The sequence below is a fragment of the Melitaea cinxia genome, chromosome 22 (genome assembly GCF_905220565.1).
Source record: "Melitaea cinxia chromosome 22, ilMelCinx1.1, whole genome shotgun sequence".
Classification (NCBI taxonomy): domain Eukaryota; kingdom Metazoa; phylum Arthropoda; class Insecta; order Lepidoptera; family Nymphalidae; genus Melitaea; species Melitaea cinxia.
In genome coordinates this window covers 13125881-13142732 of record NC_059415.1, presented here as the reverse complement: position 1 = coordinate 13142732, position 16852 = coordinate 13125881, and the positions used below count along the sequence as shown (strand labels likewise).

Below are 16852 nucleotides of genomic sequence, written 5' to 3'. Positions count from 1 at the left end.
TTTAGCCACTTTTCATAGTTTTCTGCATTCATGTTAGAGGTGTAATCACCGGAAACACTACTAGCTTGGTATGTCAATAGTGCGTTAGGTACGAAGCCTTGTTCTGAACCAGCACGCGACATGATAATTCTTTGTCCTTTCGACAGGTTTTTCTTTAACGGTGGCCCCTCTGTATTACCCCATCCTTTGTTTTGCACATGATTGGTTAAGATATACATAGCTCTCATCTGTATATTACGATAAACCGATTTTCTTGACGGTATTGGACTAAATTTTTCAGGTAATAAAATCGTAGCTTTCGAATGTCATGCCTCTCTACAATTACACGTCTGTTGTCCACCGTTTTTCGCCATTTATATCCCAACTTTAGCAAACCTGTACGCAGAGTCGAAATAATTCCACCATAGTTAATTTTTTCTTGAAACATTCTTTTTAACTTAAGCAAGGTAGGTAACTGATGATGTTCCAAATGGTAATTTTGAATAGTTGAACTCATAACATCGACGTTAAAATTGTCTAATTCCAACTTCTTTGCACGTTTTTTGCGGTCTTTATATGGAGATCTAAATTTGGTGTCAGTTTTCTTTCCCTCAGCCAATATATTAGTTATTGTTCTCTCTGATACCCCCACTGCCATTGATGTTCTCTTTCGCACACTGTTTAAATGTTCGTTCAATTTTGATATTAAAATCGGACTTGCACTGCAAACTGGATCACTTACTAGCTGCAATATAACTGTGTTTTCTTTTTTTTAGAAATTCGAACACCTTGGCAATAGTTTCACGAGTCTAAAACAATAATAATACAATTTAACGTTAAAAACAATATGTTTTTTAAAGATACCTACATTATTTAATCCTTATAAATATTGATAATATCGAAATTAGCACATTGAAAATATTTACCTGACTCCTTAAAAATTTTTTCCGTAAAGAATTAGACATTTTCTTTAACGACTGTATCGGTGGAAAAAAAAAAAAACGATAAGAAGACTTGTTGTTCTAACGACAGTGTATACATACTACCAGTGTACTAACTACGGATTTAAAACTATAATCATTGTAATCCAAACTTTACCTCACATGTAGTAGAATCAATACATCTTTTGTTAATATTAAATTACATCCTCTAATTACTTTTTAATTTTAATCTTGTTAACGGCCGAAAACACGTCACTCTACACGGATGTCAAAACTGTCAAAAAACCATTATGTCTGATTGAACACAGATGTTACATGTAAATAATCATTGAAATGTTAAATGCTACCACTTACAATTCAAATTATTAATTTTTAAAGACTGCGCGTGCGACAGAATGCATGAGCATGATGTTGTTGCCAGACTCAAGTAATTTTTAATTAAAATGTATGGAAATTGTAATTAATTTATGGCCATGAAGGCAAAGCTCAAGGCTTCTCCTAAAGACACTAAAAAAAAAAAAAAAAACAAAAAAGCCCTCCTGGAACACCTAAAAGTGTTATAACCTAGTCTTAACCAGCTCGTTGGTCACCTGTTCCACCCTACTAGAGATTGAGCTTATTTTATTCTCTGCCATTTTTATTGACTCCTGGACTTTCCCCTCTGCCTCCGGAGCTACCTCACTCGGTCCTCTGGATGCTAAAAATTTATGAATGCTGTTTTGAATCTCCCCCAGTTCTATTTGCGCCTCCCGGAGGTTACGGATCTTCTGGAAAGGCTCTGCTGTCTCGTACTCCAGCCAGGAGCGGATATGTCGGTATGCGCCGACTGCAGCCCAGAAGCGGCGATTTTTTAGTATCTTGAAACTTCTTATTGTGCGCACTCTAAATCTGCACAAGCTCTTTAGCGTGACGGGCTCGTTCCTTCTCTAAACTGCATTTTTGCAAGTTTCTCGAGTCCGAGAGGGACAGAACTGTCATAAAAGCTCTGCAGACACTCGTAAGTGGTGTATTGCCTCCCTCTTCATATTTCCGGCACTCTCTACTCTCTTTCCCACGTTGCAGATTGCCATTTTCTACACTGGTAACCATATCCATCTCCACTCATTTTATCTCTCTATTTGGCGATACATTTTTTTCAATGTCTCCGTTCAACAGGTATTTGTGTGTTCTAGCTCGAATTAATATGGAGAAAAGAGAATCCTGAATGTTAGGTCCAACCATTAGCAAATTATTTATTGAAAAAACCAGAAGAAGAGGAACCATCAAATACGACCCTAAACTTAGTAGATTAGCTGGATGTTTTAAAGACAGCATGATGACATAAATGCCTGAGGATGCCTGACACTAAACCTGCCGGAAGGAAGCCGTAAAGTCTGAGACCGAAAGTGGTTCTCACAGGCTAATTCTGCTTCGCTTAGGATTGTTTTTTGGTGAAGCTCTTCTAGCTCCCAAAATTTTGCTAGTAAATTGTCAATTTTGTTTCCGTTTGGGAGGTTATCATTGATAACTGAATGATTGCAAAGCACTTGTTGAGCTTGATAAGAAATGGGTCAAAAAGGTTAGGATCGATTAGGATTAATTAATATTGGGAATCATGGTTTGGATAGATATAGGGCACTTATCTTTTCATGCTGCGAGGTGAGGCTTTGGCTGCATCACTGCTCGGCATAAGATGTCGGCCACGCGTTCTGGTGTTCTTGGATTGCTTGTTGCTTGGAAGTCTTTTGTTCGTGCGCCAGATGTTCGTTGCATGTTAATACTTGCTTGAACTAGTTAATATGGGTGGTTGTAGAGTTTTTTGAGAGAAAAGTAAAAAAAATTGGAGTGGGGGGTGAGGGGGTGGGGATTGGTTTAAGGGTGGGCTGTGAAAAGGGGGTGAAGAAGGTATCGGTGGCGAAAGCCGCAGTTAAATCGGTTGGAAAATGGCCGAGATATTACAATTAATAAAATTCTTTAATATATCTTAATAAAAATATTTAAAGGATTCTATTTTTAGAATATCCAAGCCGACTGTAGATACAGAGAGGTAATGAGTTAAATTTATAAATTTGAAAGCGGGATTTCGCAGTCCCCCTGTGAAGCAGGGGGATGAAAATTTGTGATGATGAAGGTCCGGTTGGTTTAGATTTTGAGACCAGAAATGATGAGACCAGAGAAGTCATGGACAGCATTTGTATAAAAGAAAAATAAGAATTGATAAGCCCAGTGCTATAGCACTGAAAGCGGCGAAAGAGTATTTCAGTCTCAAAAAATTATTGTTGAAGGAGTTCTGTTGTTCCTTCAGAAGTTGTTTTTGGACTTTGACTTGTTCTTTTATAACATGTAAGGAATCTAAGGGAACATTTTTCACTATTATAGGTTGTAACTCAGGTGGGATTGGTTGTTTCCGTGCTTCAGGAGGACAGGCGTCTTCAATGTTCATTGTGATGATTAGATGAGTCAGGTTCGTCATCGTATCCTCTTCTGCGTTGAGGGTCACAAAAGCGGTGTAGAACTTGCATCCTGGGTTCAAGGATTCCGGAGCCGAAGATTTCTTGGTATTTTATTTCGTTTCCGCATTCGACTACACATGGTGTCTTGAACCTTAGCAGAAATATCCACTGGTTGGTTGTTGTCCAGGTGTGCAGAGAAGGCGGTCAGCTCGCAATTTCTTGGTAGATCCTTGCTGGACTATTGTAGGATGGAGATTCCGCATATGGGTCTGGAGTTGTAGTTATACACTGGCAGGTCCTTGCAAACTTGTGTTTTTGTTGTAAACAACTTGCAGTCTTTCAGAAGACTCGTTGTGACGTAACTTTGCCGTGTTGTAGAAGTGGCAAGATATGTAAAGGTGGGCCATAAATTTTTGCACATTTGAAACATGAATAAAAATAAAACTACTAATATTATTTTATTGATGATTTATTTAACGTAATAAACATTTAAAGCAATTTATTTTTTAAAAATGACATCATCGAGATGTGACACCGTCTCGTCGCTGGCACTCCTGCAATCGACTACGTAAACTTTGGAAAACTCGTTGACACATGCTGCGAGGCATCGCGGCTATCTCCGCGTGGATGTTTTCTTTCAATTGGGATATGGTCGTTGGTTTATTATGGTAAACTCGACTCTTCAGATATCCCCACAAGAAAAAATCGCAAGGTGGTAAGGTCTGGGCTTCTTGGAGGCCATGGAATATCACCTCTGCGAGAAATTAATTTGTTGGGAAACATTTCTTTGATCACCGGTAAAGTCACATTTGACGTATGGCATGTTGCTCCATCTTGTTGCATCCAAGTCCTGCTGTTGTATCCTTCAAATTCATGTAAATGTGGTGTCAAAAACTCTCGCAACATCTTCACGTATTCCACTGAGTTTACAGTTACGTTATTTCCCTGACTGTTTTCAAAGAAATACGGACCGATTATGCCTTTAGCCGATATGGCAGCCCATACAGTCGTTTTAGGTGAATGAAGGGGCTTTTGGTGTTTAAGGCGAGGGTTTTCCGTGCTCCAGTACCAACAATTGTGCTTATTTACGTGCCCATTGATGTGAAAATGGGCCTCGTCCGTAAACAATACATTCTCAAGGCTAGAGAATCGCTCCAGCATAGTGTCAGCCAATAACTTACGTTGAATGTAATCGTTTGGCTTCATCTGCTGCACAATTTGAACCTTATACGGGTGTAGTTTAAGGTCCAAATGCAAAATTCGCCGCAGACTAGTTCTTGGTATTGCTAGAGCCGCCGAACGCTTACGCGAAGATGATTCTGGATCGTTCCGTACGGAAATTTCTACTTCCCGAATGTTCTCTTCGCTTCTTCTTGAACGTGGCCGCCCTGTTTGTTTAATATTGATTGTCGATCCTGTTTCCTCGAACTTGTTGACCCAAGCTTTAATTAAATTAACACTTGGAAATCCGTATTCAATTCTAAATAGCCGTCGTACAGTAACGTAGGAGTCGTTGTTTTTGTAAAACATTTTTACACAAAAAGCACGCTGTTTTCCCGTGAAGCGCTCCATCGTGACTAAAATTGCATAAAGCGGCGCATCATTCCCCGTACCCCGCGCGCCCCTCCCTGTAACGGTTTTTGAGAAATCGAGTGTTGCCATTTGCAAAAATTTATGGCCCACCCTGTATGCTCAGGGAATAAGATTGAGTAATAGGATGAGTTGTAATGTCTGGTAGGAATAGAAAATATGTGATAAAGATTAAAATTTTCATTTTTAACTAAAGGGAATTCTAATATAACATACTAATTTGTTGAGATAAATATAAGATTTGGGTGTTGTAGACTTCAGAATGTCATGAATGTTTTATAGGTGTGACTAAATTGTTATTTATTCTAATATGGTTTGTTGCTAAAAGTTTTTTATAAAGTCTGCTGGTTGAAATTGCCACTCGGCACATTGTCGGGGAAATCGTCCGACTATTTCGGAATACAATGTGCCGTTGACAAAGAAAATTACAAATCTTTAAGGTTTAGGCTGGATGCAAATATTGAAGCAGCTTGGACAAGTTTTAAATATAACCCGTCAGTAGTTCAAACAATAAAGTTTGTTTAATTCCAGTTATCACAACACTAACCTACCCTCAATACATAATAGCCTATCTAGCCAAACCCAAAAAAATAATTACTTCAGAAATTACAGTCTAAACAATGTCTAATGTTGTTCAGTCGTAGAGAGAAGGTTCTTTAATATTTTACTAACATTTATAAATATACATGATGAGTATAATGAACTTAACGAGTAAACCACCAAAATTAAAATATCCTTGCAAAATAGATAAAAGCTAAGTTTAAGTTTACTCACAAATCACCTATGTCCATTGCTCTGAACATCCACCAGGTGTTAAGATTCTCCACAGGAAGTACCGAGAAGCAGGCTCAGCCTTCAAAATATTAGCGGACTACTAATAACTAATACTAGCGGAGCCGGCAGACGTTGTCCTGCCCAAAAAACAGCTACAAAATTTGATTACTTACATACCGATAGCAGTGCCACCTACCGGGTCCAATTGAGATATAACCTACCCTATCACCCAAGTTAGACCAAATTACACATTAATGTTTATAAAACTTTTTAAAAGTTGGTTCAGTAGTTTCGGAGTTTATCTAGAACATAAATCGTGACACAAAAGAATGATGGGCACTTTTGTATGGACCCTGGCCGGCATAGCCAGTAAAGTTCTAATGTCTGTTAGCCTATTGCTTATAACCTAAAGTTACTGAAATGAAACAGTTTATGTAATGAATGGACCGGGAAATGTACAGTCTGGAACTGTGAAAGTTATATTTTTGGCTCCTACTTTTTTTTTGTTAAAATCAAATCTACAAAAAAAAAATCATTCTATGCTGTATTTTAGTCAGCTTATCACTTGGGTAATTAACCTGAGGGTGATACTACCAAAATAAACACTTTTATTTTTTAATAATCATTTATTACAGTTACAACTTCCATGGTCCATACAATTTCATCGTCAAAAATGATGTCTTCCAAATATAGTGCCGGGGGAATAAATACATCGTGGCGACCAACGCCTAAATACCATATTATTGAAATAATATGGGCACACGCACTGATTGTGCGCCGCCCTATCAAACACGTGCAATAATGATGAACTAAAGCATCCCTCCCTTTTTGTTGACGGTCTACGAGCACAAATGAATAATAAGTTCGTGCTCTTACATGTCTGGACTGAATTCGTCCACGAAGCAACCACACATTGTTTAAAAATATATTACAGTCTTGAAGGTCAGGTAATCTGTCTTCCCTACAAACTTCTATAACGTAAACACCGTCTCGTAAGTGTTCCGCTACGTATGATTTTGATAATTTCAAATGATATGTGCCTAATGCATACATAATAATATCTTCCTCAACCAAACGTGGAAAATCTACTAAGAGATCGTTTCCGTCGATCCTTAAAAACATTACTCGCTGCCTATTCAGATTTTTTAACTCTACATAATCATATAATACAGGCTGGGCCATGAATTAGTTAACATTTGAAAAAATCGTATAAAAAAAACCATTTAACATATTTTAGAAATCGTTTATTTACGAGAAAACTAATTAGTTGTAATTTATTTTTTAAAAATTATTTCGTCTAAATGACCACCGTTTCGGTTTTTGCACTCATTTAAGCGAGTCCTGAAGTTTTCGAATACTCTTCTGCAAAGAGACCGCGAGATCGCCGACATCTCTTCGATGATTTTTTTCTTTAAGTTGACGCAGTGTATTCGGTTTATCAATGTAGACACGACTTTTTAAATAACCCCATAAAAAGAAGTCTGCTGGGGATAGATCTGGACTTCTGGGTGGCCATGGGATGTCACCCCGTCTGGATATCAGCTTTTCCGGAAACATGTCTTTGACCACCGGCAAGGACTCGTTCGATGTGTGACCCGTGGCTCCATCTTGTTGAAACCATGTGTTACGATTATAGCCAGCAAATTCCAGTAGCATCGGTGCTAAGAACTCCCGTAACATTTTCACATACTCGGCAGAATTAACAGTAACTGAACGGCCTCGAGAATCTTCAAAAAAGTAAGGTCCGATGATTCCTTTTGCTGAAATTGCAGCCCATACAGTTACCTTAGGAGAGTGAAGTGGCCTCTCATGTTTAGCTTTAGGATTTTCGCTGCTCCAATACCTGCAATTCTGTTTGTTTACATGTCCATTTAGGTGGAAATGGGCTTCGTCAGAGAATAAGATGTTGTCAAAATTACTGAATCGAGTTAACATTGTTTCGGCATATGACTTACGCAAATTTAAATCATTAGGGTTTAGTTCTTGCACTAGCTGGATCTTATATGGATGTAATTTCAAATCTAATTTCAAAATACGGCGTAATGATGTGCGGGATAATCCTAATTCAGCCGAACGTTTGCGTGTCGATAAATCTGGATCACGTCGAACAGAAGCGGAAACTTGCTGCACGTTCTCTTCGCTCCGAGAAGTCCGCGGGCCGCCGGTTTGTTTCACATTTAGTGTAGATCCCGTCTCTTCGAACTTCTTCACCCATTTCTTTATTAAAGGAGCACTTGGACACTGACTTAAGTCGTGTAAACCATATTCAACGCGAAATAAGCGTCTCACAGTAATGAGCGAAAAGTTGTTTAAATAAAACTGTTTCACGCAGTAAGCGCGTTGCGGCCCCGTGAAGCGATCCATTGCGACTAAATTTCCAAGAAGCGAGCTAGTGCCCCCGCCCACGCCCGCGCCCCGCGCGGCAATAGTTTGCGCGGTAAGTTACATTTAAATGTTAACGAATTCTTGGCCCACCCTGTACATTAGGCGTTTTTATTTTTTCATTAATTATGGTCACAAACTCAGCAGCACGGTTATTGTCGATAAACACTGGATTAAATGCATTTACAAGACTAGCAGCTATCTGAAAATCTGTGAACATATGCGTAAGGGCTCTGTTAAGGTACGTCTGGCGTAGAAGTTTAAAACATTGTTTGATTCGCCCATTTATAGCTTCGATCACCCAACGACAAATAGTTATTAATCGTGACTTATTCGCTTCATCTGTCGTTAGCTGAGAGGAACCCCTTGCCTTAGTGGGAGATATATGGGCTTCATAACCACATTCCTCAAGAGCTTGTATACTGTCTCTAAAACCTCGATCGAGAATTAGAGCATCGCCTTGCTCCAAAATCCAGTGAAATTTCTGAATTTTTAACGTTCTTAATTTTGTGTTTAGATCTATGTACACTCTCAACCAGGGAGACTTTAAATTTTAAAACTTTGAATTTTAGTTAATTTAAACCCTCATTTCTATGCACTGCTTTAAATTTCTGTAATGAATTACATATACAATGTGTCCGGTTTCCGATGTCCGATACTTTAAGCGGTTAAAATATAATTAATTTTATCGACAACTCAGCGATCAATGATTTTTTTTCGCCATCAATAAAAAATGGCAGTACTTTAAAAAAAATTGTTGGCGAAGCATAGATGCTTGCATTAATCTAACAATATCTACGCAAGTAGAAGTACCGACCATTTTGATAGATTGAGACGATTAGCTATGCGTCTAATGCTCAGGCTAGGGTGTTCATCTTGGAGCGACAAAACACGATTACGTTCGTTACCGAGCCTTCTTATTCCATTTTCCGCAAGTCTCAATTGAATTCTCACGAAAGTGCGAGCATTCGGCGTACGTCTGTTAGGAAATCTGCGTGCATACTCTACAACTCCCGTTACACAATCCATACACGAAATGGATGTTAGCAATATGCTGGCTTGAGTACTCGTTCATTGTAATTAACCCGGACATCGGAAACCGGACACATTGTATATCTTTATTATTTAAATTTGGGACTGGTTTGTTCCCATTAGTATTACCTACACAAATGTGTTCTGGACATAAAGGAAAGTCTGAATGTAAATCATGAAGTTCATCTGGATATTCCAAATCAACTTTGAAACCGAAGTCCGATGTCTCAGACACATTAATATCTGTTTTTGGATTTACCCATTCGAATCCACCAGTAGGAAGATATTGAGACACATCCCAACCATATAAATTGTTGGCATCAAAATATGTGATATATGAATTTGGTTTCCCTGCATCATAATCTTCTATGTATTTGTTATTAGCTCTAGCATAACAATTACTACATTAAGATACACCACCCCTGATACCTGATCTAATAAATGCAATTTTCTCATAATCTATTAAAAGTCCTAATTCTATTTTTGTATATTTGAGCATTGCATCCCAACTTAACCTCTGACGCCCTAGACCTTTTGACCGCGAACTTAATCCGGGAGCTGTGTCATTATGGGTAGGGCCTTAATCATAAGTACTAATACATAGCATTCTAAAGTTTTCAAATACGTTGGATAAAAGTAAAACGTCGTTTTTTTTTTTTTAAATACAAGTTCGAATAATCTAGCATATTACAACAATCGAAGTGTTCCCAAACATATTTAGCATGATTTGTAATCATCATTTGACATATGTGAATCTGTGAGTGAGCTATAAATTTGTTTTATTCCGGCAGCGACGTTAGGCTTAAACCATCACAATTAGTCACAAATTCATATGGATAAACCCATTTCCGTTTTAAATGAATGAAATTTTCATCATGTGGGAAATTTTTACGTAATTCTTGAAATTGATCATTACTGAGATTTTCGGCTACTTCTTCTAATTTACACGATAAAATCTTAGATGAATCTACGAATCTCAATATAATTTCGTGGCTATTTATTTTTAATTTTTTAGAAAATGAATATATATTTTTCTTTATTTTGAGGGATAACATCGACGTCACCATCACAAAAGTTTAATGCATGAACAATAAAATGACCATCATAGTGACTAATGTAATGTAAAAATATTAGTATATAACGTGGTGTTCTGATCTATGAGCTACACGATTAATGAGCAACACTTATAAAACTACCAGTGTACCAATTAAAATCATATAAAAGTCCTGATAACTATGTTTCATAAATATGACAAATGGTTGCATTTGAAATTTGGTTTTTGTCTTCATTTGTTAGCAGTACTGGAGATTTTCGAAGTCTATTTTTTTTTTCTTTTAAATTATTATATAAACTTTCCATAAACACTTGTGCACAGCTTATCATCATATCATATGCTTATCATATGCATTTCCGCAATATGTTGCGTATTTTGATAATTTATCATCATATGAACATTTTATGTAATAACCAAAACTATGCACTTCATGTTTCTGAATGTTATGTGTGAAAGGTTTGGATGAATCGTTAGAAATAGATTCTGTATTTGATACATACTGGAGCCTTAATGTATTGATTAAAACTCAATATATATTTTTAAGTATAATTAATTGCCTTTATTACAAGGTGACACCGTGACAAGTTGAAAAGAAAGGGCCGGAAGAAGTTATAGACAATATAATAGACTATGCAAAAGACAATAAATTCTATAAAGGAAACTACAGATAATAATTACACAAGAGATAAAGCAAACTACAGATAATAATTAATTAACAGATAATAGATACTACAATAATTCTAACTAATGACGACAATTACTACTATAAAATATATATATATATATATAAACTAAATTGCCTTGCGCGGCAACAGATTCTATTAATATTATAAAATCAGCATATACTACAAATGGTATCTTTAACTTCTTTTCATAACTATCAAATTTAATTTTATCATTTGAAATAGGTTGACCAAACCAATTCTTTTTAAAGTTTCGCTGTTCGGTAATTCTGTACAAATGTGGGCACATTCGTATTGTTCATGGTTATTTAACCTTTCCTCAGATGGAAAATGAAGTAGACATGCTTCGCAAATGTACATGGCGTGACCATATTTTGAAATTTGTGTACTAACTAACCGCGATAAATTTTTTAAGTAACAATAATGATTTTTCGTATCATTGGAAAAAATAAATTGATATGTCTAGCTTTTACGACACTTTGTTAAAAATAATGGGCCTACAATAGAATTACATCGTTTTTTTTTATTATATTCAAATCCAAAAACATTAATACTAATATCATTTAATTTCTCTACTTTTGCTATGTCAGTAATTTTAACTGGGAAGGAAATACAATCAAATTTATTAGTGTTGCCCAAATGCAAGAACAAGACGAGACTTAGCCAGTCTTGGTCTTGGTCTTGCAGCAAGCGTCTTGCAAGTCTTGCAATTACCTATTAGTCTATTACTATTTATTAAAGTTTACTTTAAATATTAGAAAAACGTATTAGAATTGGAACATTGTGAGCTTGAATTAACATAACCATAGTAAAGATCAAGCAGATTAATAAATAACTGAAGATTTGATAAGAAATTCGAAAAATCAACTGACCTATATGTCGTTTTCCATGGAAGTAACTGTTTCTTAATAAACATTTATGATTTATAAGCTTACATTTGCTAAAACATGTAAAAAAACAAATTAATTACAATAACTTGACTGTATTTTAAAGAACAATACTTATCTGTCTAGAAAGAGATTGAACCCTCAACTTATAAGAAATTTAATAAAAGAGTTTTACGATTTATCATTTATTTGAATAAAAAATAAAATACAACACAAATCAACAGCTTTAGGCATCTTTTCCATTACACGGTTGTTCAAACGTACGGTGTGTAAGCCGTACGGTTGAAAAAACGTGCTAGCTTGTACATGATACGGCAAAATCACCGCGCGAGACATCGGTAAGTACTGGCTAGTAGCGCTTTTTACTCGGGCTGTGTAGGACGTGCTGCGTCATGAATTTTCTTACGAAAAAAAAGATTATAGTTGCTTATTACATATATAGGAAAAAGAAAATAGAAAAAAAAAGGGAAGTAAGGTTTTGGATACATCCGATTTTAGAAAAAAGGGAGGAATATGGCGCGTTTCATACACTTGTCAAGAATCAATTGAGAGAAGATGAAGACAAGTTTTACAATTATTTTAGAATGCAGAAAACTACATTCGACAACTTGCTCCAAAAATTATCTCAGGAACTAAAACATCAAGATACTTTTATGCGAGAGAGTATATCGCCCGCAGAAAGATTGGCTGTAACTCTGAGGTAAGTAGGTACAAAATTAAATGACATATTTTAGTTTAAAATTGTTTATTGCACACAAACAAAATTATTACATGTAATTGAATTTTAATAATTATTAATTTAAGAACAAGTAAATCAAAAAATACACTACGCTGAAAATGCTACTCAAGTGCGGTACTAAAATCGAATTCGTCTTCAATAGAAACTTGAGAATCTGCCGAGATACTTTCCGCATTTACACTATGTACAGATAATTGTGATTCGGGTCGGTAGTGGATTGGCTCTAAACCAGAACCGTGTCCAAAATCATGAGAAGACGTCTGTGGACGACTTATTCCATAGCTCGATCTAGCAGCTGTAGAATATCCATATGTTGACGATTGCGCATTTGAGGATGCTGTACCACTTAAATATCCTTGATGGCCTTGATCCCATTGGTTTCTTGATGTAGGTATATACTGAGTACACTGTCTTTGTTGAATATTTTTAATTATTGAAATTACTTGAAACTGAAAGTCTATCATATTTTCATCACTGAACTTGTCAACTGTATCAGCGATTCCCATAAAAAAGTTCATACTACGGCTTTTCTTTTTCTCATCTCGTTCTGCTGAATCCATAAACTTCATAAACCTAATGTCAACTTCACTTAGTTCATTTTTTCTTTTTTTTTTAGCCCTTTGCGTCTCACTCCGTTCAGTGTATCCCGAGCTTGATTGATTCGGGACTGCACTATCAAAATTTTCATTACTGAGGCTAGAATCATGAACATGTTCAGTCATGTTAGAATCGGTCTTGCGATGCTCAACATTTTTTTTAGGAACATCATTTCATCATAGAACATATATTTTCTTATTTTTTTTGCTGAAGAACCAGACTTACATTCATTAATTTTTTTTGTCATATTTTATCCAGCTATCTTTCATATTGGTCCACTTCTTCATCACCATTTGCCCTGAAAATAAATAAATAATAATTATTAAATTCAAAATTTATGAAAACCCCCGACCTAAACTGAATCGACCCCGACCTAAAATGGGGTTTTAGTATTTGAACCTGAACCGTTTTGTTTTATATTTCAGGTATCTAGCAACAGGAGATACCTTTACTGACCTATACTACAGCTATAGAATTGGAATAAAAACCATAAGTTGCATCGTACGTGAAGTATGCCACTACATTTGGTTAGAACTGTATAAAGAATATATGAAAATGCCATCTAAAGAAGACTGGCTACACATTGCAAGCAAATTTCAAGAATCTTCCAACTTCCCGCTGTGCTTAGGAGCGGTCGATGGAAAACACATCAGACTTATTAAGCCAATTGATAGTGGCTCGATGTTTTTAAATTACAAACATTTTTTTTCTATAGTTTTGATGGCAGTAGTAGATAGCGATTACAACTTTATATTTGTTGACGTTGGCGCCTACGGAAAGGAGTGTGATTCCAGTGTGTTTAAAGAGACCCCATTTTGGAAAAATTTAACAAACAACGGATTAAATCTACCCGATGCAACACGTTTGCCTGGAATTGACTACGATTTGCCATATGTGTTCGTTGCGGACGAAGCCTTTGCTTTGCATTATCACTTGCTTCGTCCATTTGGTGGTCATCAGCTTGATCAATTAAAACGTACATTTAACTACAGACTCACAAGAGCGCGAAGATTTGTTGAATGTGCGTTTGGCATTTTATCCAATAAATGGCGAATTTTTCACCGGCCAATGAATGTGTCCATCGATTTGGCAGTTGATATTGTGAAAACATGTTGTGTTTTGCAAAATTTTATACATAAGCAGGAAAACTTTCAGTTTCACAATGCGAGTGAAAATGAGTCCACCCTTGATTCAGAATCGGAACTAATCCAGTTACCTATCACGAATGCAGTTCGCGGAAGTTTGGCGGCTAATGAAGTTCGCAACAGATTTGCACAATATTTTGTATCTAACGAAGGTCGCCTCTCCTATCAAAACAACTATGCATAAGTAAAAAGTTAATAATTAAATATCTGTAACTTACCAAACTTGTTTTTCTCATCACCACTTAAATCTTCAAATGTGGGCTGGAAATGAATAAATATTTCTTTCCAGGAATCATATTTAAGCCGCTTATTTTTATAATCGTCGATGGTCTTATCCCATATTACAGGCCTTTCTTGAATCAACGTAATTAATAATTCTTGATTTATGTTCATTTTATAATAAAATCGCGAAACAGCGTATATAAGCGGTCACGAATCCGTGCGTACGTCCGGCACCGTCGACACACCCCGATAGACTGCCATACAACACTGGTGAAAATCACGCCGTGCGTAGACGCAGCGCGCCGAGGGGCAGTCACGGCGCACGCGGCCGCGGCGCCGTGCCTTGGCGCCACCGTGCATGTCGACAAGCTCATATAGTGATCCATACCACACTGACGACCGTGCCTACACGCGGCGAATTAACCGTAGATTTTCACGGCGAGAAACCGTGTAATGGAGAAGAGGCCTTATCATTAGGTTATGATACTTTATATCAATTTTTTTGACCAAGAATTAATACAAAGTAACCATCTGGCTGACTCATCACTTAACCTATTTCTATGTTTTCTAATTACTAATGATGCTTTAGAAAATAACCTCTCAGCAGGTACTGAAGTTGCAGGTATTGAGAGAAAATCACGGGCCATTTTCGATTAAATCGGATACTCTGTCTCATGCGTCCTCCACCTATCTAAAATGTCTTCCGAGCTGGCAGTTCTTGGTTTTCTCAGGTACTCCTCCAACTCGTCTATCACTAAGCCTTGAAGACAAGATCCAGATGACGTCGAGGGACATTCATAGAGTTTATCAAAGTCTATTACGTCTTCATCTTCATCACATACTTTATTTTCTTTTTCTGGTAATTCCAGAGATTTGTTCAGTGAGTGTAGACTTTTATATTCTTCATAAAGTTCATTGAACTTGCGCAGACTTTCTGTTTTAAGTTGCTTCCCCCACATTGTCAGGTCAAAAGTCTGAGCCTTATGCCTTGGGTCTAAAATTAAAGAAGTACAATAAATCCAGTTGCTCTTCTTATAATGTTTAAGCATTTTGTCTCGAGCTGCTTGGAAAGCTAGAATGAGCCTTTCATCCACTTCAGATCGATTAGGTTTCTCATCTAACTGTTTTACCATGGATTCAATTTTATCTAGCAAGAGATTGAATGATACAATGACTAGCGGTAATGTAACATATTTGTCTCCACCAAGTTTTGTACTTAAAAGTTTAAAGTTTATTAGACATTTATGTAATTTTTCGAGTACCTGCCATTCATTAGCTGTGATTTGAAAATCATTTAATTCGGTGACAGAACTGCACAATATGTCAATGCCCGCTCTCACTTTTAAACCAAATCCAATCATATCATGTGTGGAATTCCATCTCGTTGGACAGTCAAGAATGGCATTTAGATTTGATGGCACGCCAGCTGCTTCACAAGCAGACTGAAACTTCTTTTTCACTATCTCACTTCTTTTTATTTTACTGGAAATACTGCGTAACTTTGTTACAGATGTACGCGAGTCAGCAATATTTGGTGCAGATTCTTCATCTTCCTCATCCTCAGTTTCGTCTGCATAGTCTTCGTACTGCTGATCTTGCGCGTTAGTGTCAGACTCACAGTGTAATGCTAAGGCCTTTAATAAATCTTGTACACCAAGGTTTAAAATGTGAGCAAAGCACCGGAAATGTTGATTGTCTGAATCAAAGTGTGGCGGCAGCTGTTTGCCCAGTTCATACATAAATTTGGTATTTGCAGTTGCGTTGTCGACCGTGATATCTTGTATTTTATCAATTATGCCATATTCCAATAAACATTCATGGAAAATCGTTGCAATATCTTCCCCAGTATGTCGACCGCGTGATGGTATAAAATCAAGAACTACAGATTGATACTTCCATTCGTTGTCTATATAATGAATAGTAACCCCGTAGTAACTCCTACCAGCAATTGACGTCGACCCATCAATGGTAAAAGACATTTTAGATGATAATTGTTGAAGTCGTTCCTTGAGATTCAATTGGAGCTCTTCAAATCGCTCTTTGACTTTCCTTCTAAGTGTAGACCTTTTAGGAAACACCATATTAGGGCAAATACATCGAAAATATACTTGTGTAGCTTCGTCATCGAAAAATGAGAAGGGAAGATATTTTTTCACCACCCAATCAACTGTAGCTGTCGTGATGTTGTCACTGCTGTTTTCCGACTGAAACAAAACAATAAATCTTGTGTTATTATTTAAAACATACTAGGTTTGAGCGTATAAGAGGAGGAGGTTTGTTGTTGTTAAATCGAGAAAATCGTTAAATTGATATTTGTTATATTAAGGTTGCACTGTACTGTACTTTACCAAAATAAAGTACTTAGTTGTTACTGGCCGATTAAATGAAAATATGG

The 16852-nt window shown here is 36.6% G+C and overlaps 1 long non-coding RNA gene across 1 annotated transcript; it reads left to right on the top strand.

Annotated features, from left to right (window-relative positions):
* The first annotated feature begins 659 nt into the window (after positions 1-659).
* Positions 660-12093, top strand: LOC123664475. The gene is made up of 3 exons (XR_006744822.1): positions 660-670; positions 8246-8255; positions 11979-12093. It is a non-coding gene; the product is annotated as an uncharacterized LOC123664475 (long non-coding RNA).
* Positions 12094-16852: the final 4759 nt, after the last annotated feature.